Below are 22649 nucleotides of genomic sequence, written 5' to 3' on the forward strand. Positions count from 1 at the left end.
TCGATGTGGGGCTCCCCGGACACAGAAGGGAAAGTCCTCCAGGAGGGGGACAGCCCAGCCAAGGCTAGAGGCAGGACCAGCCCCAGTGGGACGTGCCGGCCTGGTGAGGCTCCAGCCCCGGGCTGGCTTCCAGCTGACCTGTGCGAGGCTTCCGTGGGGGCAGGCGCAGGCACCCGGTCCTAGGGTAGGCGGCAACCCGAGGCTCTCTCTGAGGTCTGCAGGGCGTCTGGGTCTGCTCGAGTCCCACCCAAAGGGTCCGGACCATCCTTAGTAAGTCTTCTCAGCTAGACTAGCAGGAGTGGGGCTTCTGCCCACGCCGGGAGCTGGGCTGGCCCTTGGGGGAAGCGGGCCCCACGGCTCTGGGCAGCCGTGCCGCCAACAGGCGCTGCCGCTGGGCGAGCCCCCACTCGGCCCAGGCGCCCTCCTCCTTGGTTCTGCAGGCCCAGGGCCCTGCCCAGGCCTGGGGGTGCCGGAAAGGACCTTCCCTGACACCCAAGTGAGGCCAGCGGGTCTGCCCTGGGGTGCAGGAGCCCTGTGGGCCCGGGGGATGGTGAGAGAGCCCAGTGCCCCCCCCTCAGAGCACAAGCAGACCTGGGGGGCTTCCAGGAGGTGGAGGACATGGCCCAAAGGACACCCCAGTGACTTCCTCAGCCCTGACCTGGGCTCTAGACAGCCTGGGCTCCAGCCCTCCTGAGGGAGGTCACCAGAGGCGTGTCCCTGCCTGAGTCTGGAGCCCGAGGAATATGGTTGAGGGCTTCTCCAGTCCCGGACAGGCTGCCCTGCCTGGCCCTGGCACTCGGGGTCCTGGGCTGCTCCTGTGAGGGGCTCCACCCAGTTCTGGACTGGGCCCGCCGCCTCTGGGGCAGCCTAGTACTGTGGTTTGTCTGGCCAGCCCAGAAGACAGGCTGCTTCCTCCAGATGGCACACTGGTGCCCGTCACGGGGGCTGTGGGGTGTGAGCCCCTCACCGCTCGCTGGCAACGTGTCCGGCGGTGTGACCTGGCCCCGCACCCCCGTCACCACCATGCCGCCTCCTGCGGCACAAGGACGATTCGCTGGGAAGGTGCAGGAGCCAGGAGGGCATGGAAGCCCAAGGTCGCCCAGCGCCTCCCCTACGCTGCACCCAGCTGTCCGCTCTCCCCGCTCACCAGCGACAGCACCCAGGCCTGGCCATCCCACCGAACCAAGGGGGCGCCGGGAAGGGCAGAGTGTCCCCGGCCCCAGCACGACCACGGGGAGGCAGGAGCAGACAGGGCCACACGGGGCCGGGCACATACGGGCACGCCTGCCGTGGCCATGCTGGGCTCCCTCTCTCGCAGTCGCCAGGAACCCCAGTGGGCAGGCAAGCGACGCCCCACATGGCCCGGGGCCAGCCAGCCGGCCTGGGCACAGAGTCAGCCAGACCTGCCAGGCACTGGCGCAAAGGGTAGGCGACAGCGCCCTGACACAATCCCGTGTCGTGATTTCGCGGCCAGAGCACTCACGAAGTCTTTATCCACTAAATCCTCCCATCATGGGGTTTCATGTGTCACGGAGGGTCCTCTCCACCCCACCCACCCCCTCCCCGCGAAAGGGCCCTGAGAAAGTCTCCGCTCACAGTTTCCCACAGAGCCAGGTGCAGAGCAGCTGCCGGCGGCGCGGGGCGCGATCCCGAAGGTCCCTCCCTGGTGTCCACAGGCGCGGGAGCGTGAAATGGGCATTTCGGCGGGCGTGGCTGTGTCCGGCGCGCAGGTGCTGCCTCCTGGGAGGGCGGGCCTCGCTCCCCAAGCCACCAGACCGAGGCCAGGGCCTCCCTTCTGGGCCCCCCGGGGCCAGAGCCAAGCCCGCACCGGACAGCGCACAGATCCCCTCACCAGCCAGCATCCACACAAGCGCGAAAGCGGATGCTTCAGGCAAAACTGACGGAGATCCACTTCAAGCCAAATGTTCGCAGAAGGTTCTTGGGCCAGCTCTCGACCCCACGTCAGCGCAAACCACACTTACGGGACGCCCCCTCCCGCCAGACAGCCCCCCTGACCTCACACCCTGCCCTGGAAATCAGCCACAGGGCCCCTGGGGTCTGGCTGGGGCCACCGGGGGTGGGCGGCAGGATGGAGCCGGGAAGCTCCAGGAAGAGCCCTCCTGAGAAACAGCGAGGCTGAGGCGGGGCTGGGCGCCACAGGCTGGGCCTGGAGCCTCTGGGAGGGACGCCACGGGCTGGGCCTGGAGCCTCTGGGAGGGTCGCAACTGTGACCGGCAGCGGGCGTCCCCTACTAGGTGGCGGGAACGCCTCCTGCGGGTAGCCGTGACGGTGCCCCAGGGCAGACGAGGACTGGGAGCCCGGGAAGTTTTGGGATTGGCCCGAGGCCCATCGCCAGAAAAAAAGAGACAGCCCTGAACAATGCCCCCCTGCCCTATCCCCGCCCCCACCCACGGGGACCCTCCAGACCCTGCCTCCTCTGCGGCTGCCCCTGTGGAGCTGACGTGGGTCGTTGGCTCGGGGGCTGGGAGGGACTGCATTTCCAGGGGATCCAGCCGGGGCCCAGCTCTGCGGAGGAGACAGACCAATGTGAGCCCAGCACTGCCCGTGGCCAACTGGGCCCATGCGTGCACCCCGTGCCTGTGCCCCGTCTGCTCTTTGGAGAGCCTCACACGGCTCCGCCCTAAGCCGGACTGACCCCACCGCCCCAGGGCCCCTGGCCCTCATCCACACACACAGAAGGGATATCCCAGCAGGGCCCACAGGCAGGGCTCGGGCGTCAACCTCCTCAGGGCCGCCGGTCAGTAGCAAACATGACTCCTCTAATAAAACAAATCATCAGAGTCTGTGGAAGCCACAAGAGGAAACAGCTGTGTGCTGCTGGCTGCGAACACGTGTTTCCACGCCTGTCTCCCGGCCTGCCCGCCGGCTCCTGTCCTGCGGATTTCTGGATTCCTGGCTGTGTTCTGAGGGTGGAATGCTCCGGGCGAGGGAGGGGAGAGCTGTGGAGCCATGGAACAGATGTCACACACACCCAGGTGGGCTCAGCAGACCCCCACGGAGCACCTGCTACACACAAAGATGACTCCTGCATCCTCAGACTGTCCTAACCCGCCGGGGCCTTCACCACCAGAGACAGAAGACAGAGGTGAAAGGTCTTCTGTGCACAAGAAGACTTCAAGAATGTCCACATTCACTGTATTTTTAAGGTCCAGAAGTCCAACTGTCCACCCAGAAGAATGTGACTCTAAAGCCCAATGTACAATGGACGCCACACAGCAATAAAAGGACTTGACTGCTAACAAATCCCACACAGATTAATCTCAGAGCATTCTTGGGCCTGAAGCATACCCAAACCAAGAGCACACACAAGCTGATTCCTCTCCTGCCATGTTCTAGAATAGGTAACGTTGGCCAATGGTGACAACCAGAGCTGTCATCAGGGGCCTGAGAAAGTCTCCTGGGCTCTGGGAATCTTCTACAGCTTAGTCCAGGGGTGGGTGCCCAGGTGAGCACATGCACAGGAGACCTGCCGCCACACACAGATTCATGAATTTCACCACATGCAATTATATCTCTGGAAAACCTGGAAAGCCAGGGCAGTGCTAAAGAAGTCAACAGCCCTCTCCCCGACCCGTCCTTCCCAGGAGCTTCCAACCACAGAAAAGAGTCGGGGCAGAGGCAGAACCTGCGGAGAGCAGAGTCCTCTCCTGCCCACACGGGAAAGAGGAAAGAGACAGATGTCCCTTACGGCCAGGGGGAAACGTGTCTGCTTTGACCTCAGGCTCAGTGTGCAACATGGATCTCTAAAACTCAGGACACACCAAAATCTGACCGATGTCTTTCCTGCCAATTCATGTGAAAGAAGTGAGGTCCAGCACCCTAGACAGGCTCCCCCAGGCTCTAGCAGACAAAAAGAAGGAGAAGCACAGCGGTCACAGAGGACCTCGTCCCAACATTCCGGCAACGACCAACAGCTCATCATGACCGCCACCTCCTCAGAGCCACCATCCCCGCATGACAGTCACATCCTCTTGACCACCCCCTCCTCATGACCATCACCCTCTCATGACCATCACCCCATCATGGTCATGACCTGCTCGTGACCTTCATACCCTCATGACAACCACCTTGCCAGACCTTCACTCCCTCGTGACCATCGCCCGCTCATGTCCACCGCCTCGTCACGACCATGACCTCCAAAAGACCATCACTCCCTCATGACCATCATTTCTTCATGACCCTGACCTCACCAGGATGATCGCCTCCTCATGACCGTCACCCCTCATAACCAACGCTTTCTCATGACTGTCACTCCTCATGATCATCCCCTCACCATGCCCATCACCCCCTCATGACCGCCGCCTCTTCATGCCCATCACCCCCTCATGACCGTCATCGTGTCATGACCGTCACCCCCATGACTCTCAACCTTCATAACCAACACTCCCTCACAACCATCACCCGTCATGACCGTTACCTTGTCGTGAGCATCACCTTCATGACCATCACCCATCATGACCATCACCCCCTCGTGACCATCACCTCCTCATGACCCCCACAGCCTCATGCCCATCACCTCGCCGTGACCCTCAACCCCCGTGGCCATCAAACCCCCTTGGCCATCAGCTCTCCGTGACCATCACCCCTCATGACCTCCACCCCATGGTCACCACACTTCATGACCATCGATTTGTCGTAACCCTGACCATCTCTTGCCCATCACCCCCTCTCACCATCGCCTAATGATGATTGCTACCCTCTCACGACCGTTACCTCGTCCTGACCACCGCCTTCTGTGATCATTCACCAGCCCCTCACGACCACCACACGACCACCACACGCTCGTGACCTTTCCCCTCATGGCCGTCAGGTCCTCAGGACCGCCACCCCTTGTGGCCGTCGTACGCTCATGACCACCACCTCTCACGACCGGCACCTTGTGACAATCATCTTGCATGACCGTCACCCTCATGACCATCGCCCCTCACGACCATCGCCACCTGCAGCCGTGATCTCCTCATGACCACCACAAACTCATGACCACCATCCCCATCTCCTCAGGACCGTCACATCCTCATGACACCGCACCCTTATGACCGTCACTGCCTCATGACCATCGCCTTCTCGTGACCATCAGCCCCTCGTGGCCAGCATCTCCTCCGCACCAGCCCCCTCACTACCATCATCTCTATTGTCCCTGTAGCTGTCATACTACTGCCATCAACCTTTCTCTCTGAATCTTTTTCCTTGAGTAGGGAGATGCGGGTGAGTTTTTTTTATCTTAGGTCTCCAGGCATGTGAAGACGCTGAACTCAGATCTCGAGTTCTGGCCGCCTGCAGTCTCCTCCTCCTCCGTCTTGGGTCCCACAGACCTAAGGGGCCCTGGTCAAACCGCCTATGCCGAGTTCCTGAGACAAGGCCCCGAAGACCCAGCCGAAGGCCACTTCTGAAGTCCTGTCTTCAAGCTTCTGCATAAACTCTGTGTGTCTGGGTCTTTTCACTCTTCCTAATGAACCAGAGGCGCTAACTTTATGGTAATTGCATGGCTTGCACCAGCAGCTGGCTGCCCGCAGGGCCCACGCAGAGCCTTCCCACCCCAGAACTCCCTGCTCATGCTTATGTTACCCTGAGAGGAAGTCTGACCCGAGGCACAGCCCCGCTGCAGAGTGACTACCACCAATAAAACTTTTTATGGGGTGGGTGGAAGAGTCTGTATTTGAAGGAATTCCACGAGTCCCTGGGAAGCAAGTGCTCCTGAGTGTCTGGGCTGCCTGCAAAAGAAAGGATGGAGCTTTCTCCAAGCCCCAGGGTACTGCAAACTTAAGAAAGGAAAACTGGTGTCCAGGAAGCCAGGTCCCTCCTGCACAGCTCAACCAGGGACTTCCCCTGCCTGGGATGCAGCCTAGGCCTGAGGACACACACGCGGGAGGCAAGGCTGGCCTGCAGGGGCCCCGGTGACCCACAGGGGAGCAGTGCCATGGGGCAGAGGGAGTCCTGACGCCAACGCCCCGCCACGCGCCCCTCCCCATGCAGCACCTCATCACGTTTTTGTGGTTGGTGTTGTTTGTTTGTTTGGGGTTTTTTTTTTTTGAGTTGGAGTCTCACTCCGTCACCCAGGCTGGAGTGCAGTGGCACGCTCATGGCCACCCCAACGTCGACGTCCTGGCCTCAGGAGATCCTTTCGCCTCAGCCCTCCAAGTAGACGGAACTACAGGCACGTGCTACCATGCCTGGCTAATTTTTTTTTTTTTTGTAGAGACGAGATCTCGCCAAGTTGCCCAGGCTGTTCTCGAACCCATGGGCTCAGGCAATTCCCTCACCTCGGCCTCCCAAAGTGCTGGGATGGCAGGCTTGAGCCACTGCGCCTGGCCCCACACATCCTGAGGCTGACTTCCTTGCCCAGCTGTGTCTCTCAAAGACTCCAGAGCCACCTGGTCCAACACGGGGGCCACGAGTCCATCTGGCACTTACGTCTAAGCCCGAATTAGGTGGAATTCTGCACATGCAGGTCCTCGGTTGCCCCAGCCACATTCCCAGCGCCCAGTGGACGCGTGTGGCCAGCAGCTCCCATACTGGACAGAGAGATCTAGAACACATCCCAGAATGTTCCTAGAGGTAGGCAGCCCACCCAGGTTGTGGCAGGCACTGAGCTGAGGTCCAGAAGCTGACTCACATGGCTCTGGCCATAAAAAAGTGCCTCAACCTCGCGGATTCAACAACAGAAACGGACTCTGGCCACCGAAGGCCAGAGTCTGAGGCCCAGGCGTCCACAGGGTTGGTTCCCTTCGGAGACTCTTGCGGGAGGATCGGCTTCCGGCCCTTCCAGCCTCCAGAGGCTCCGGCATCCTTCGCGCTCCTGGGCTCGTGGATGCCTCGCCACGTCCGCCCATCTCACGTACCCTGTGCGTGTCTCTTCTGCCTCATCAGGACCCACCGTTGGAGCGGCCCTGACCCAGGAGGACCTCGCCCGAGATGTCAGTGAGCCGGTCATCTGTGCAAAGACTCCACCTCCAAATAAGGTCACAGGCTCAGCTGGCAGGTGGACGTGAACTTGGGGAGCCGCTCCGCACACCTGGGACCCTGTGGCTCGATCTCCTTCTCACACCTGTGCGGTGTGGGCGGTGTGTCTGCCCACCGCTGTCTCCACTCCGGGGCAGGCGGTCCTTGGGGCGGCACGGGCCCTGCTCACGATGGCACCCCCAGGGCCTGGCAGCGCACACTCCGCAGACGCCTGGTGAAATGAACAGACACAGGGCCGCAGTGGGTCTGAGTTCCACATCTCTCGGGCATACGCCGCCATGCCAACTCTGAGCAGGAAAGTTCCAGACCCAAGAGGCGACTCGCCCGGGCTGGGCCAGGCTGGCAGCCCAGCTGTGCGGATGGGGCTCAGCCTGACCATCCCTATTTCTCACCTGTGTAACAAAGGGGCTCCCCCACGCCCTCTCTTTCCCCTCCGCTTTCCAGATTGACGGGGGGGATGCTGATGGCCAGGGTCTCCAGATGACCATGGATGAAGACAGGTCTCCGAGGAGGGGGACCCAGAGCTCCCGCCCCGTCATCGCCCCCAGGGGAGCACAAGCCCAGGGCCTGCGGCACCCAGCCACAGCCGGCACGGAGGCCAGTCAGCTCGGCACGGTGTGGAATCTGGGGACTTCGCGGCTCCCGTCTATGCCCTGGGCCCACGGCGGGAGGGAGCCTGGTGGAGGAGACCCGGCCTGCCCAGGAAGCTTCCAGAAGGCAGTCACGTGAGAGTGGGTGCTGGGACTTCCTCCCAGAGCCGATCCAGGCCAGACCCGTGTCCTCGCTCCGGTCCGGAGAGGCGGGGGCTGGCGCGAGGTTGTGCTGGCAGCTGCCCAAGGACTCCCGGGAGCTCGAGTTTCTGATAGCGGAGATAGCGACGCGGTGACCGAAAACATCAAAAATAGCTCTGCTGACTCAGTCCCTCCTCAGACTTCTGTGGGAAAAAGCCCGCCGGCCAGAGGGTTGACCCCAGGCCTCGCGCTCGCCCGGGGCTCCCGTCGCTGAGAGCGTGGGAGCCGTTCTGGGCTGGGGGCCGCAGCTGGGCAGTGGGAGGGCGACCTGGGCTCTTCCCGGACTGCCCTGTGTGGGAGAGGAGGGACATCCACCCGTGGAGCCAGGTAGGCCTGGAGCTTTGGAACCAGACGCAGGCTCTCCGACCCCCGCCTCTGACACCTCCTTTCCCGAAGCGGCTTTCCCCGGCCCTCTCTCGGTGCAAGGGAGACCTCTGGCCCCGTCGGATGTTCAGAACGAAGGTTTCCGTACCCAAGTGCGTGCCTGTGCACAGACACAAGCCATCCAGGACGTCTCGGGCCGCTGTGCTCCAAGGGGATGTGGCGTCACGGGACTTGGAGTCTGCCTCCTCTCTGCTCTGCCAGCCATGCTCGGCCTCAGGCCTCCGAGCTGTCCGCTCTAGCTGTGAGATGACTGCCACCGCCCGGGCATCGCATCCTCATCCGCCAGCCTCTGCTTGGGGCCCTGGTTAAGCGGCTGGAAGGTGTCCCCAGGAGTCACAGATCCACTGCCAGAACCGCCCCCGCCTACAGACAAGCCGGGGGCAGACGGGGCCGATGGGATGACTGCCCCTGCCTCCTCAGACCCCCGCACATTCCCTGCACAGGGCAGCACGGGGCTCAAGCTGCCTGAGGTGCCCCCAGGGCCAGAGTCTCAGCACGGGGGGTGCTCTCCAGGAGGTGCCCCTCACCAGAAGCTGCAGAGAGGGGAGGGGAAGGAGGGTGGGCCGAGGGGTCCGGCTATGCGCTCAGAGCCATCGGCGTCGCACAGACTGGCCAGGGTGCACAGCGGGCGGGGACCACACTGAGGAGGGCACAGGGCTCTGCTCCTTCAGAAGCGCCTGGCCAACGCGTCCTGCACCCACCCGGGGCTCCTGGCTGATGAAATGACCACAGGAAGGAGGTGCTGAACCCAGAGCAACCAACGACGTCCGCAGTGGAGACCTGAGAGACAGACAGAGAAGGCCACGACAAACCACCCGGAAACGACAACAGCAGCGACTTCTGGGTGGTGGTTTAGAGGAAGGTGGTCTTTCCGCCTCTGTGCCATGACGTCTAGAGCGAACACACATCCGTTTTGTCATAAAAACATGCCCTTTCCTATAAGAACCATCTTGCCAGTAGAACCCAGGACCTGGAATCCAACACTGAGGCTCCGTCCCCTCCATCCGTCCAGGGCAATCCCAGGCTTGCCGGGCCCGCCCCTCCCGCCGTGCTCCTGCACCCTGGACGAGGATGAGGATGAGCTGTCGGCTTTCCCACTACGCGCTAAGTGCTTCAGGAATCACCCTGTCGCCAGGCCTGCCCGCACGACGGGATGCTGTTCGCAGGTGTCCCAAGGTGTGTCTGCTCAGGTGACTCTGCCACTCCAGCGAGCCCGGCTCAGCCTCGACGGGGAAGCGTGTCTGTCTAGCCCACATCAAGCCCAGCCCGGGCTGTCCCTGGGGCGGCTGCCGTCCACTTGTCATGCCGGGACACCAGCTCCGCCCGCAGCCCCACGTCCCTGGCCCCTCGGGACCGTCTCCATCCATCCACAGACAGGAGAGCAGGTGGGGTCCGGGGCCGGGGTGGGGTGGGTAACATTCCAATGTTACCGCCATCCGCTTCCCACTGGGGAGCCTCACCAGTGCCCACGGGGGAAGGTCGGGGCCTGTGCACACGTGTGGACATGGGGGGTGTGGGGTCTCGGCCCCCAAACGCCAACCAGGATGTGGAGCCTGAGTCGGAGTCGGGCACCAGGTCGGTGTCAGGATGCGAGGCCTCCCCCTCTCTCGGGCTGTCGCGTGGGTCTGAATCCTGAGGGACTCACGCAGGCGCCAGGATGCTTTAGAGACTCTTCATGGCGGCAGCAGCGTTGTCCTCAGGGACTTCCCAGAAGGAGGACACAGCCCCGGCCCAGGCCCCGGGCCCCCCGTGGTCCTGCCCCGTCCCCAGCCTTCCGGCCAGCCACCCCTGGTCCACGCCCGTCAGCCCCATCTGCTGCCATGGTGTGAAGCGAGAGCCCACAGACGCAGCGAGGTCAGTGACATGGCACTGGAACTGCGACTCTTCTAGAAGCTTCCAGACCAAACGTTCGAGCCAGGGCTTTGCAGCTTCTCAGTGAGGTTGGGGAGGGTGGGCAGGCGACGGCCCGAGATCTTAGAGACACGCATGCACAGGGAGAACACAGCCTCCGTGGACTGGCAGTGGGGTGAGGCTCGGACATCTCCAGATGCCCCTTCCCTGGGCGGTCTCTGGGCCGGGTTGCCCCAGGAGGACACGGCCGGGCTTGAGTGCAACAGCCATGAGGGTTGTCTGGAGGCCAGAGGGGGCCTCACAGGGCCTCACCTTGGAGAGGGAGAGTCGCCAGCAACTCACCTCCTGGGGGAGGGCCCTTCCACTCCTGGCCAGGGACACGTGTTCTCTGAGCGCTCCATGGAGTATCCTGCGTGTCCTGAGTGTTCCTCGGGCTTCGTGTGCTCAGGGAGGGCTGCATGCTCCAAGCGTTCCCCATGTTCCATGTGCTCTGAGGATTTTGCAGCTCCGTGAGTTCCATGTGTCCCATGTGCTGTGCTTGGCTCTGTGTGCTCTGTGTCGCCCCCCGCCCTGGGCTCTGTGTGCACCAGCCAAAGGACCAGCTTTCCCATGGGGGCCTCACCACCACAGGAGGCGGTGAGAGAGCTGGGCGGGGCCGGTGCTGTCCCAAGGGCCCAGCTAGACTCTGACTCTCTGTGGGAGGACCTCTGTCCCCCCAGATTCTCACGTTGAAGTCCAGACCCCCCGGACCTCAGAAGGACATGTTATTTGGAGACAGGACTTTGGTACCGTGGTCGAGGGAAGACGAGGTTCCCGGGCAGGTAGCCCCTTCTGGGCAACTGCTGTCCGCACGAAAAGGGGACATTTGAACCCAGAGAGACATGCGTGGAGGGAAGATGGTGGGAAGAGACAGGGAGGTAGTGGTGTCCCCAGGCCAAGCCGGGAGGCCTGGACAAGGTCTCCCGAGGGCCTCAGAAGGCACAGCCCTCCGACTCCTGAAGAAAATCGATCTCTGCAGTTTAAGCCACAGCCCAAGGGGCCTCCTGACAGCAGCCCTTGAGGACGCCAGGGACTCTGACTTCCTCTTCAAACCCCTTGTCCCGAGCCCAGCCCTGTCCCTGCAGAGGCTGTGTGGCCATTTGAGGCTAGTCGCCCGCCCTCGGGTCCTCCCAGCATGGCAACTCCACACTGGAGCACCCATTTCTCTGGAACCCTAAAGCGTGAAGGGGCATCTGAAGCCACCCAAGGCTCCTCGAGGTCAACACCTGTGGCCACTGTGGGTCGTGGATTTGTGAGGAAATGAGATCAAGCATGACTATGCCATGGCATCGGGTCATCCTGGCAGCCCGTGTCCCTGGCAGGGACGTGTGTCCCTTCCACTTCCTCCCTGGGGAGCACTGGGACCTCAGCAGGTGAGAGGCCACCTGACCCGTCCACCGTCGCTGCTGCCCACCTCTGCGTGAAGGGAGTGCAGGACCGTGTGTTGTTTTCACCACTTAGAGACAGAAAGTTCGTTCAGCCCTTTCTCCTGAGCCCAAATGTCTGAGGACTGGAGCAAGCAGAGACGTGAATTATTCATGGCTTTGGAATCCCTCCTCCAAAAGTGCAGAAGCAAACAGGGCCTTCTCTGAAATCAGGGCTGGAAGTCTGAGGACAGACCTGTTGCCGGTGCCCTTGTGGGTCCGGATGCGTGGGAATGGCAGCCACGAGGGCCCCGGGGCAGGATGCCTCTCTCCCATGGTGGGGAGCAGCCCGGGCGGTAGACACGGCGTGTCCCCAGGGCATGTGGCCCTGTGGCCCTGGGCGTGCCCGAGGTGTGCCCGCCGTGTGACCGGGCAGCTCCTGCTCTTCCAGGCTCCTTTCCGGAGCCGAGTCTGCTGAACCCATGGGAACTCCAGGCTCCCGGGGCTCCATCCAGCCTGTGGCTCTGAGTCAGATTGTGCTGGGGCTTTCTGAGCTCACCTCATCCTGAGCCGACCTGAGGCAGAAGGTCTTTGCGCCCCCTCGAGTCACCCTGCCCTTCAGGGCATGGGAGGACGAGCATTTCCCAGGAGTTCTCGCAGGGGAAGGAGGCGAGGAAGGAGGGAGCGAGGGCGGGAAGACTTGGGCTCAGCCCCTGACGGCCTGTGGTGACGTCTCGCTGGGTCCCCTGGACGAGGGTGTCGAGCCTTTCCTTGTGTCCTGTGTGCCATCCACGCATCTTCTCGGGCGACTTGTTGGGGGTATGTAGACTCTTCGAGGCTCTGTACTAGGCCCAGGATCAGCCAGAGATTGTAGGAAGAAGGAGGGAGGTGCCGCCTGGCCCGAGGCTGATGGGGCTGGTAAGCGCTTTCCCAACAGAGCAGGGCAGTGGTGGAAGCCGGCCTGGACCCTCCTGGAGCTGGGAGGGAAGAGCCAGCCCAGGCAGGGCCCAGCACGCACCCCCGGAGCGCAGGCCAGAGGGCAAGGTAGGTATGGATGGGGTTGGGGCCTCTGAAGCCCCTGGCGAGAGCTGCCCTCCAGACAGGACAGGGGAGGTGTGTCCCAGGGCGTGAGCTTGGCCCTCCCTGGCATGCCCACTCACAAAGACAGTCTCCCAAGCTGCTGTCCTTCCAGAGAAGCCCCCAGCCGAGCACACCCGCCTGAGCCCCCCAAGGCCCGGGCCCCTCTCCCCTGACCCCAGGAAGGGTATTCCTTGCCCAGACACCTGCCCCGGACAAGCCCAGGCACTGCAGAGTCCCTGAGGCCCGGCCTGGGGACTTCTACCACCGGGCAGGTCGATGATGCATCAGGACCAGCCTACCCTGCCCCCCGGGCACCGTCTTCAGCTGCAAAAGGGAGCTGGGCAGGGCCCAGGACGGGCGAGGAGGAGCCAGGGGAAGCCTGGGAAGAAAAGGAACCAGAGAAGAAAACAGCCCTCTCCAAGGCGGCCTCTCTCCGCTCTCTGCAGCCCGCAAGTTCCCAAAGAAATCCGTCCAGGCCAGCGGAGCCACGCCCCGAGCCACGTGTGAGCCCCCGCGGATGGCACACGGCAGACTGGCGAGCGGAGGGCAGCAGGCCTGCCCCCACCTCAGAGCAGGAGGCCCCAAGAGGCCCCGATCCACGAACTGGTGGCCTCGAACAGGCTCGGAGGGCCGTGGGGCCCAGGAACACCCCTCCAGACAGCCGCTGCCCCAAGCCGACTGTGTCTAACTTTTAACGTCTGGACACTGAGCCTAACTGCCCAGACTCCCTGTCTCCTCCACACACGCGGGTCACCAGCAGGCTGGATGCCGGTGGGGCCAGGCCGGCGGGCAGCTCCCCCAGCCGCCGGGCCGGTCTGGCCTCTGTCCACACCGCTCCTGCGTCGAGATCGCTGCCCACCTGCTGGTCCTCTGCCCACTCCCTTCTCTGTGCTGCTCCCTGTCCCCTGCTCGCCCTGAGGCCCCACCAGGTCAGCCCTCCTCTCCCCGGAGAGGCAGAACCGCTGGGGAGTTACATCCTGACTCCTCCGCTTAGCAGGGTTGGGGGCAAGCTTCTTACTGGACCTGTGCTTCTGCTTCCCCAGCTGTGAAGCAGAAGCCTTTGGCAGCGTGGTGTACCCCGGGTGGCTGTAAGAGTCAGAACAGAACGCATCTAACGCACCCTCTGGACCCCAGGATCACGAGCTGGTGCCGTCATTTTCCTTCCAGCACCGACTCGGGCCTGCGACCACGTGCTCATCTGAGGAAGTGTGTCAGTCATGCCTGACTTTCCCCCTTGAGGGCTAGCTCTGGGAAGCCGAGAAGTCAGGGGTGCTTGGCACGGGGACAAGGCACTGGCAGGAGCTCCAGAAGCTGTGTCGGGGGGACGGCTGAAGAGAGTAGATGGATGGTGGGTGTTGGATGGGTGGACGGGTGGGTGGGTGGATGGGGAGACGGAAGGGAGGCCGGATGAACGGGAGGGTGGATGGTGGATGGAGAGATGGGGCTGGGTGGATGAGCATGTGGCTGGGTAGGCGGGGGGTGCTGGGTGGGCGAATGGGAGGGCGGGTGGACGCAAGGCTCATGGGGCCCTAAGGGTGGCCGCACCTCACGCCCAACGGAGGCCTCTGTGAGGGGCACCCAGCCTCCATCTAACATGAAGAAGGATCTCTGCTGGATCCAGCCAGGGCTGGCCTTTCACTGTGGAATTCAGGCTGGGCCTGGGAAGTTGCTCAGAGCCTTGCATCCACGTCTCGGCCTCGGATCCCTGAGGGCTACCAGCGTCCTGTGAGCCCCTGGGAGAGCAGACCTAGCCCAGGCCCCAGGCCCACTGCTGAGGCCAGGAGGACAAGGGCCAGGTTTGCCCTCAGGAGGGGGCTGGGAGGGCGGACACTCGGGCCTTTGCTGCAGCCCAGGTTCTGTCTGATCAGACGGTGGGGGGAGTGCTGGCTGCTCTGAAAGCCGGAGGGAGACAGCCGCGCTTCCTCCCTCAGACCCACTGCCTCGGTGGGCTCTGCTTCCCCTCCAGGCCCGTCCATCCCCCTCCCCCTTCCCCAGACTGCAGGGAGGCCGGTGAGTGCCAGAGTTGCTCTTAGCTGTTTTGTGAAAAATCCATGTATTGTCTTCATGGCTCGGGAAGTTATAATCTCGCGGCTGCAGCTTCCTAAGGCGTTGCCATGGAGATGAATCTTCTGTCATAAATAAAAGTATTCTGGGGTCAGGAGATCTCAAGCATAACTAGGACAGATTTTGAGGGGGAAATGCCAGAATTTTTGAAACAGACAAGATGATTTGGGCCGCTTTTTCCGGAGGGTGTTTTTCAGGCTGTTATGAATTTGGCCTCTGAACATGGGCTGGTCCCCCTGAAACCCCACCCCCACCCTGGCCAGACCAAGGCCCTGTTCCCTTGCCCCTCCCCTCCTCCACCCCCCTGGGGACCTGGCTTGGAATCCAGGTGGAGTTCCCGGGCTGAGGTCTGGGCTGGCTCCCAGGGTCCCTGGGCCCTCAGAAGAGCCTGGGCTTGCTGTGTGTCCTCAGACAGGTCCCTCTCTGTCTCTGGCCATGGGCCTGACCCGGGATGAGGCACTGGCTCCACCCTGGACGGGCAGCACGTTCCTCGCGAGCCTCCTGCAGGGCCAGGCTCACTCGGCATCCCCTTTGGGCTTGGAAGGACACCCCGCCCGGGCCGACCCTCACTTCCCAGCCTGGACCCCACCTCCACCCCTGCCCCAGGGGAAGTTGGCTTTAGGGATTTCCTTCTGCCCCGGGTGGACACAGGTCTGCGTCCAAGAAGGCGGGGAGGGGAGCAGAGCCGGGGAAGGTATGCGGGCTGAGGGGCCTGGACCGGCTGCCAGCCAAAGCCGCAGCCGGGGCTGTTTGCCAACCCCCCCATGCACTCACACTAGGTAAACACAGCCCCGCCCGCAGGGCCCCAGAGCCGTCCCTTGCACAGAGGCCCTGGGGTCCTGGGCAGCTCGAGGGCCCCCCACAACACCGCTCCTGGGACTGCAGCCCCGGAAAGAACCCCGTCTCCCCTAGGAAACTCCAATCCACTAAGCTGGTTCTAGCCCCAAGCCCTCGGCTCCAAAAGCTCGGACCCACGGAGGGCGCTCAGCGGATCCCTTCCGAATGTGGACCCAGAGCACCATCTGCCACATCTCCAGGCGGAGTCATCCCCCTCCCACCCAGCAGGGTCCCATCCCGGGAGAAGGCCCAGAGATGCCGAGTGGGAAACTCCTGCAGGAAGCACCCCCACCCTCCCGCACACCCTCTGCAGGGCACGGCCATTGACCACGGCAGGACATGTAAGACCCCGGTGTCAGAGGCCCAGGGCCACAGACAGCGGGCCGCAGAGCTCAGCCGGTGCCCCGTGCGGCCTCCCCGGACCTGCCTCTGCCCGGGCTCTCTGATGACTGTGGCACTGTCTGCCTGAGGCCCTCGTGGAGAAACAAGACCAGCTCCAGGCAGGCCGCAACTCGCAGGTGTGTGCAGAGCTGCCGGGACACACACACCACCGCCCCGCCCCGGGAGGAGACTTGGCCCTGGAGCCAGCTCGCGGGCATCTCACCCAGGCTGGCCTGCGGCCCTGGCTTTTCATCCCCACGGGCCGGTGTGGCCCACACCCACTGCACCACACAAGGTGCTGGCCGGGGACATCCATCAGGTCAAACAGGGCACCGCTAGGGCAGGGAGGGCAGCTGGACCAAACGAGGGCCTCGGAATGTCGGACTCCACCCCTCGAAAGATCGTGCCCCCAGCGTAGACGGCAGGGCCGCAGAAGGGAACAAGCAAGGCTGGTGTCCTTGTCCCTGCAACCCTGGGGGCCAGCGGAAAGCGCGGCTTTAAGGGTCGGCGCCTGAAAGGGGCTCTGGCATGAGGAGGGAAAGGGAGGAGCTCCGTCCACCCACACGCATCTAGCGAGTCCCGTGTGGTCTAGAGCGAGAGGCAGGAATGTGGACGCCAGGGGCAAGAGGTGTCCTCAGGGGACTGGGAGGGTCCTGACCTGGCACCTGACTGAAGCACAGCTCTTAGATGTGTCTCTGTGAGCCTGGGTGTGAGCGTGTGTGTCTGTGTGTGTTTGTGTACGAAGGTGTCTCCGTGAGCTGGGTAACATCCGTGTGTCTGTATATGCATGTGTGTCTGTGGGAGCCTGTGAACGTCTGTGTCTGTGTGTGAATGTGTGAGCCTTTGTGTACCTGTGTGTGCCTGTGTATATCTGCATGTGTTTGTGTGTGACTGTGTGAGCCTGTGTGTGATGCTGTGTTTTTGTGTCTGTGTGTTTGTCTCTCTGCGGCTATGACCGCCTGTGACCCTCCGAATATTGCCCTGATTCAAAACCAAAGACGCCACAAGCCAAGAGAACTATAGAGCAAAATCCCCCTAGAACACAGACACAAAAATCCCTAACAAATTATTAAGAAACAGAAGCAGCCGGGCTCGGTGGCTCAGCCTGTCATCCTGAGCCTTGGGAGGCTGAGGTGAGTGGATTGCCTGAGCCCGCGGGTTCAAGACCCGCCTGGGCAACTTGGCGAGACCTCATCTCTACAAAAAAATCAAAAAATTAGCCGGGCGTGGTAGCGCGCGCCTGTAATTCCAGCTACTCGGAAGGCTGAGGCTGAAGGATCGCCGGAGCCCAGCAGGTCGAAGCTGCGGTGGCCGGGAGTAGCCACTGCACTCCAGTCTGGGCGACGGAGTGAGACTCCAACTCAAAAAAAAAAAAAAAAGAAAGAAAGAAACAGAAGCAACAAATATTATATGAGGAGAATAATACATAGTGACAGAGGAGTTTATCTCAGGAATGTGAGGCTAATTTAACATTTGAAAAAACTAATCAGGGTAAGTCACAATATTAATAGAATAATGTAGAGAAAAAAATCACATGATAATTTTAGTAGATGCAGAAACCAAATTTAACAGAATTAAACACCCTTTCACGATTTAGCAGCAACAACAACAAACTCTCAGCAAAGTAATAGTAGAAGCATGCTTCCTCAACTTGGTTACAGGTATCTATACTCAGCATCAAGAGCTCAACGTTTTATACCTAAAAATTAGGACAAAGCAAGGTTATCCATCCTGCCATCACTTCTGTTTGTATTGGAGATCCCAGTCAGCACAATGAGGCAAGAAAAATCAGCAAAAAGTATAGAGAATGGAAAAGAACAAGTAAGAGTCTTCTATTTTCAGGTAACATGATCATGTATGTAGAAAACACAAAGGAATCTTCCAAAAAATTCTACTAGAATAAGTAAATGTAGCAATGTTGCAGATTCCAAGGACAATATACAAAAAACGAATTGAAATTGAACAACTAGACAAAAGGATCAGCAAGGAAATCGAAGACCTGAACAATATTATACACCAGCTTGACCTAACAGAAGGCTACAGAACACTCCATTCAACCACAGAAGAATACACAGTCTTCTCAAGGGTGCATAGAACATTCTCCAGGATAGACCATACGTTTGGCCATAACAGAAGTCTCCAATACATTCAAAATAAAATCATACAAAGTACATTCTCTGACCACAATGAAATAAAATTAGAAAACACTAATAGATGGAAATTCAGGAAATTCACAAATATGTGCAAGTTAAACAACACACTCCTAAATAATCAATGAGTCAAAGGAGAAATTCCAATGAAAACAAGAAAATACTTTGAGGTAAGTGAAAACAAGCATACCAAAACTTGTGGAATGCAGCCAAAGTAGTGCCTGGGGGGAAATTCATAGCTGTAAACTCCTATATTAGGGGAAAAAGAGAGAGAGAGAGAGAGATCTCAAATCAATAACTTAATCTTCCATCTCAAAAAAATGAAAATAGGAAAGCAGAGTAAACCCAAAACAAGCAGAGTAAAGATGAGAGGGGTTTCTTGAGAGGCTGAGGCTGGAGAATCACTTGAGTCCAGGTGTTTGAGACCAGCCTGGGCAACATAGTCAGATTCTATCTTAAAAAAAGAAAAAAGATTAGAAGGGAAATAAATAGTACATGAAGAAATAAGAAATAAATAAGTAGGAAAACGATAGAGAATTTTAACAAAACCAAAAGTTGCTTCTTGAAAAGATCTACGAAATTGATGCACCTTTAACTACACTGACCCATAAAAGAAGTGAGAAGAATCAAATGACTAAAGTCGGGAATGAAAAGAAGGAGCATCACTGCCGACCTCGCAGAAAGGAAAACAACAAGAGAATACTATGAACACATGAGTGCCAAGACATTAGGTAACCTGGATGGAAGGAACAAGTTCCTAGACACACACAAACTGACTCAAGAAGAAATGGTTCCAAGAAATATAAAGGTCTGTAAGAGGCAAAGAGATTGACTTCATAATTTACAAAAAAAAACTCACCTCAAAGAAAAGCCTGGAACTCGATGGCTTCACTGGCAAATGCTACCAAACATTTAAAAAGCAATTAACACCAGTGCTTCACAAACCCTAACAAAAAACAGCAGAGGAAGCAATCCATTCTCTGAGGCCAGTAGTGTCCTGACTCCAAAACCAGACAAAGACATCACAAAAAAAGAAAACTACAGACCACTATCTCTCAAGTATAAATGTAAAAATTTGCTATGCAATATTAGCAAACCAAATCCAGCAACATACAAAAATAATGATTATACTCCGCTACCATGTGGAATTTATTCCAGGAATGCAAGGGTGGTTCAACATACAAAAAATAAATCAATGTAAAATGCCATATTAATAAAGGTAAAAACCACCTGATCTCAATAGATGCATAAAACATTTGATGAAAATCCAATACTCTTTCATGATTAAAAACCACAGAAAGAACTTCGTCAGCTTGCTAAAGGACCCAGAGCTGGCATCCCATTTAATGGCAAAAGACATAAAACTTTGCCCCCCAGGTCAGGAGCAAGGCAAGATGTCCACTGTGGCCACTTCTGGCGGACAGGCCACAGGAGGTTCTAGCCAGGGCAACTAGACGAGCTGAAGGCCGTCCTCACCAAGAACAGAGCCAGAGGACTCCTGATGTCAAACTGTAAGCCCCAGTCCTGAAGACACGAGGCACGGGAGAGAAATGGAGGCCAGTGGACCAGAACCGAGAGCCCACACACAGACCGACACATCTGTGACCAACCGACTTGCCAAGGGTGTCAAGGCCATTCAACGGGAAGAAGGGTCTTTTCAGCAGACGGCACTGGGATCCGTGGACGTCCACACGCAAAAGCACGCAGGTGGATTCCGCCTCATACCACATGCAAGGATGGGCTCCAGATGGACCAGAAACTCAGAACAAATCATAGTCAAGCAAGTCAGTCAGTGCATCTTGTATACGAACTTCTGGGCAGCCCAGGTCTCATCTGGTCTGATCTGATCAACTTACCGATGAGGAAACTGGGGTCCAGAAGGGACCAGGCTCTGTTGGGGTCACTGAACGTCTGGGAGTAGGACTGACCTGCGGTCCCCCCCTCCCCCCTCCAGGCCAGACTGACTCCACAGGCCATCTTAGTGTGACTCTGCTGAGCCGAGAATGACAGGAGCCCACGACCACTGCCCTCCTGCCTCCGGAGCAAAGGGTTGGGCTTTCCATCCGGCGGCCCTGGAGGAACTCTGGAGGGTGCTGCTGTTTGGATGAGTCCTGGCTCTTGGTTCCAGGGGAGGGGATGGCGAGACTCAGCCCTGCCATGGGGCCAGCACGCCCAGGTCGGGCACAGGCCTCGACCAGAGAGGAGGGTGGCTCTGGGCTCAGGGAGAGTAGGGTTGCCATGGAGCTGCAAGTGTCCCCCGACAAGCTCGTGAAGTCTCCAGCTACAGGGACGGCCTCCACTGGATCATGAGTCTCAGCACACCTGGTGGCATCTTCTCTTCTGACATGCCGCTGCCACCTCCCCAGGATCCGGCAAGGCTTTGCCACCCTCGGGGTGGGCGCGGAGGCCGTGTGGGGCGAGATCCGTCCCCAGGGACCTGCAACGGCTGGGCCAGGACGAGGCAGTCTCGGCGCCGGAGACATTGGGATGGAAAGGTTGGGGTCCCGGCATGTACCCAGCCGGCGCGCCGGCGAGGAGGCACGGAGGCACGGCCGAAAGAGCCAGAAGGGGCCTCTCGGGGAAGGCCCTGCCCGTGGCCCTCTGGGGGTCCAGCAGGCCCTCGCACCGACAGCCCCAGCAGGGGGACAGGGCTGCGACTTCTCCTGCCCCAGGTGCTCTGGGCGTCTTTCCCCCTGAAGCTCTGCAAGGTCAGTGGGAGGGCACAGCATCTCCCAGGGCGGGGATGGGCCACAGCCTCTGCGCCCCGGCCGACGGGCTCGGTGGGCCTCGGCTCCCCGCTTGAAGGCGAGCCAGCCACAGGCTCCACGCGCGGCCGAGGCTGCCTTGGAGGAGCCCCCCCAGGAGGAGGCAGCTTCCGTCCGTCCGTCCGTCCGTCCCGCACACCAGACGAGCGCCTCTGGGCAGCGTTGGGGCCCCCTCCTGGGCCTCGAGGGCACGGGGCTCCCGCTCGGGGGCCGGCAGGGGCGTGGGGTCCCGTCCCCCGGCCAGGGGCAGCGGGGCCTTGGAGGGCAGTGCGTGGCGGGGCGGCCGTGGGACGGTCCTCCGAGAAACGCCGCCCACTCGGCCGTGGCCGGACGCGGAATACTCCGCATTTTTGGCGGCTCCAAGGCCGGTTGGAAACAGTGACTGTTTCATTCTGCAGAAACCACTCGCTTCCGTCGGGAGCTCAGGGGTCGGGGTGGGCGCGGCCAGGGCAGGGTGAGGGCGAGGCAGCGCCTGCACGTGGCGGCTCCCCGGGGAGCGGCTCCCCGGGGAGCGGCCGAGCTTGAGGGCCCATGACCCAGGAGCGCGAGGGCTCTTCCCGCAGGCCTCCTCCGTGCCACGGGGAGCCAGGGCCCCTTCCGGGGGACGCTGCGGACCAGGGGGGCCCACCCCAGCCCTGCCCGTGGCCTCGAGGCCGAGGGGACCGTCAGACCGAGCAGACACAGCGGCGTGCTCCAGTGGAGGCCGGCACTGCCTCCGCCGTCCGGCGCCACACCCGGGCTCCCTTCCTGATGCTGCGTGCCACGGACAGAGGGGCAGAGAGGCCCGTCGGCGCGGCAGGTTCTACAGGTCCTGAGCGTGAGGACAGCCACCTCCTCTGGGCCACCTGGACACGGAATCAATGTTCTCTGCGAGGAGGAGGGAGCTGTGTGGGGAAGGGGCTCTGTGAGGCCGAAGGACTCTGAGGGGCGGGAACCTGGGAGGAGGAGCTGTGGGGGAGGGGGAGCAGGGCCCTGAGTGCACGCCCTCCCTGGGGTCTGCGGCATCACCGCCCCGCTTTGCAGGACCCAGACGCAACCTCTCCGGACCGTGCGTGGCAGGTGCCCACCAAGGGCCCTGGCTCAGCCACCAGCATCTCAGGACATGACTCCACAGGCGCCGCACCGCCGCACCGCCGCCCTGCGTGAGCCCAGCCCATCTCACGGAGCCCAGGGACAAGGGACTTGCCAGACACACCCAGCCCCACCGCCCGCACCCGGGGCTGCACCGGCCCCCAGGGGTCTGCCGGGGACCCCAGGGGCCAAGGCGTGCCGCGGGCAAGCACCCTTGTCTTCACCGTGGGAGCGACGCTTCAAGTTCCCACCCCAGGACCTTGGGAGGCCAAGGCTGAGGGAGGAAGGCCTCCCCAGCGGGCCCAGGTGCTCTGTGGATGTGACAAGGTCGAGGCCAGAGACGGCTGCAGGAGGCAGGGCTGGAGGCCAGGTCATCTGGGGACGTGACCCTCCCGGCCATGTCCAGCCCGCTGCACAGACGGGACGTGGAGGCTGGGTGAGGCACGAGGCCTCGGGCGAGAGGAGAAAGCCAGCAGAACTGGCTCCGGTCGGAACGGGGTGAGGGCAGGCGTGACACAGAGCACAGGTCTCCAGGCAGGGGAGGAGCCCCCGGCCTGGCCCCTTGCACGTCAGCCTGGAAACGGCAGGCGCGCGTGACACGCGTCCAGGTCCCGACACAAGCGGGGGGTGACCAGAGCCCTGCGCCGCGAGCCCCGGGTGCATCGATGGCCGGTGGTCCTCACGCCGCCTGGGCTGTGGCTCCATCTTGCAGGCGTGCGCACAGAGGTGAGGGGGAGGCCTCTCGCTCAAGGCCACGGCTCGCTCGAGGCCACGGGACTCGGGAGAGCCCCCCCAGCAGGCCGCCATCTTCCTGGGCCCACACCAGGTGCAGCCCGGGATTACTGACAGGAGGGGGCCCGGAGGCCTCCCGGCAGGCGCAGAAATGTCCGG

The sequence above is a fragment of the Carlito syrichta genome, unplaced genomic scaffold (assembly GCF_000164805.1).
Source record: "Carlito syrichta isolate Samal-C Ts95f unplaced genomic scaffold, Tarsius_syrichta-2.0.1 Scaffold288049, whole genome shotgun sequence".
In the NCBI taxonomy this organism is placed as follows: Eukaryota; Metazoa; Chordata; class Mammalia; order Primates; family Tarsiidae; genus Carlito; species Carlito syrichta.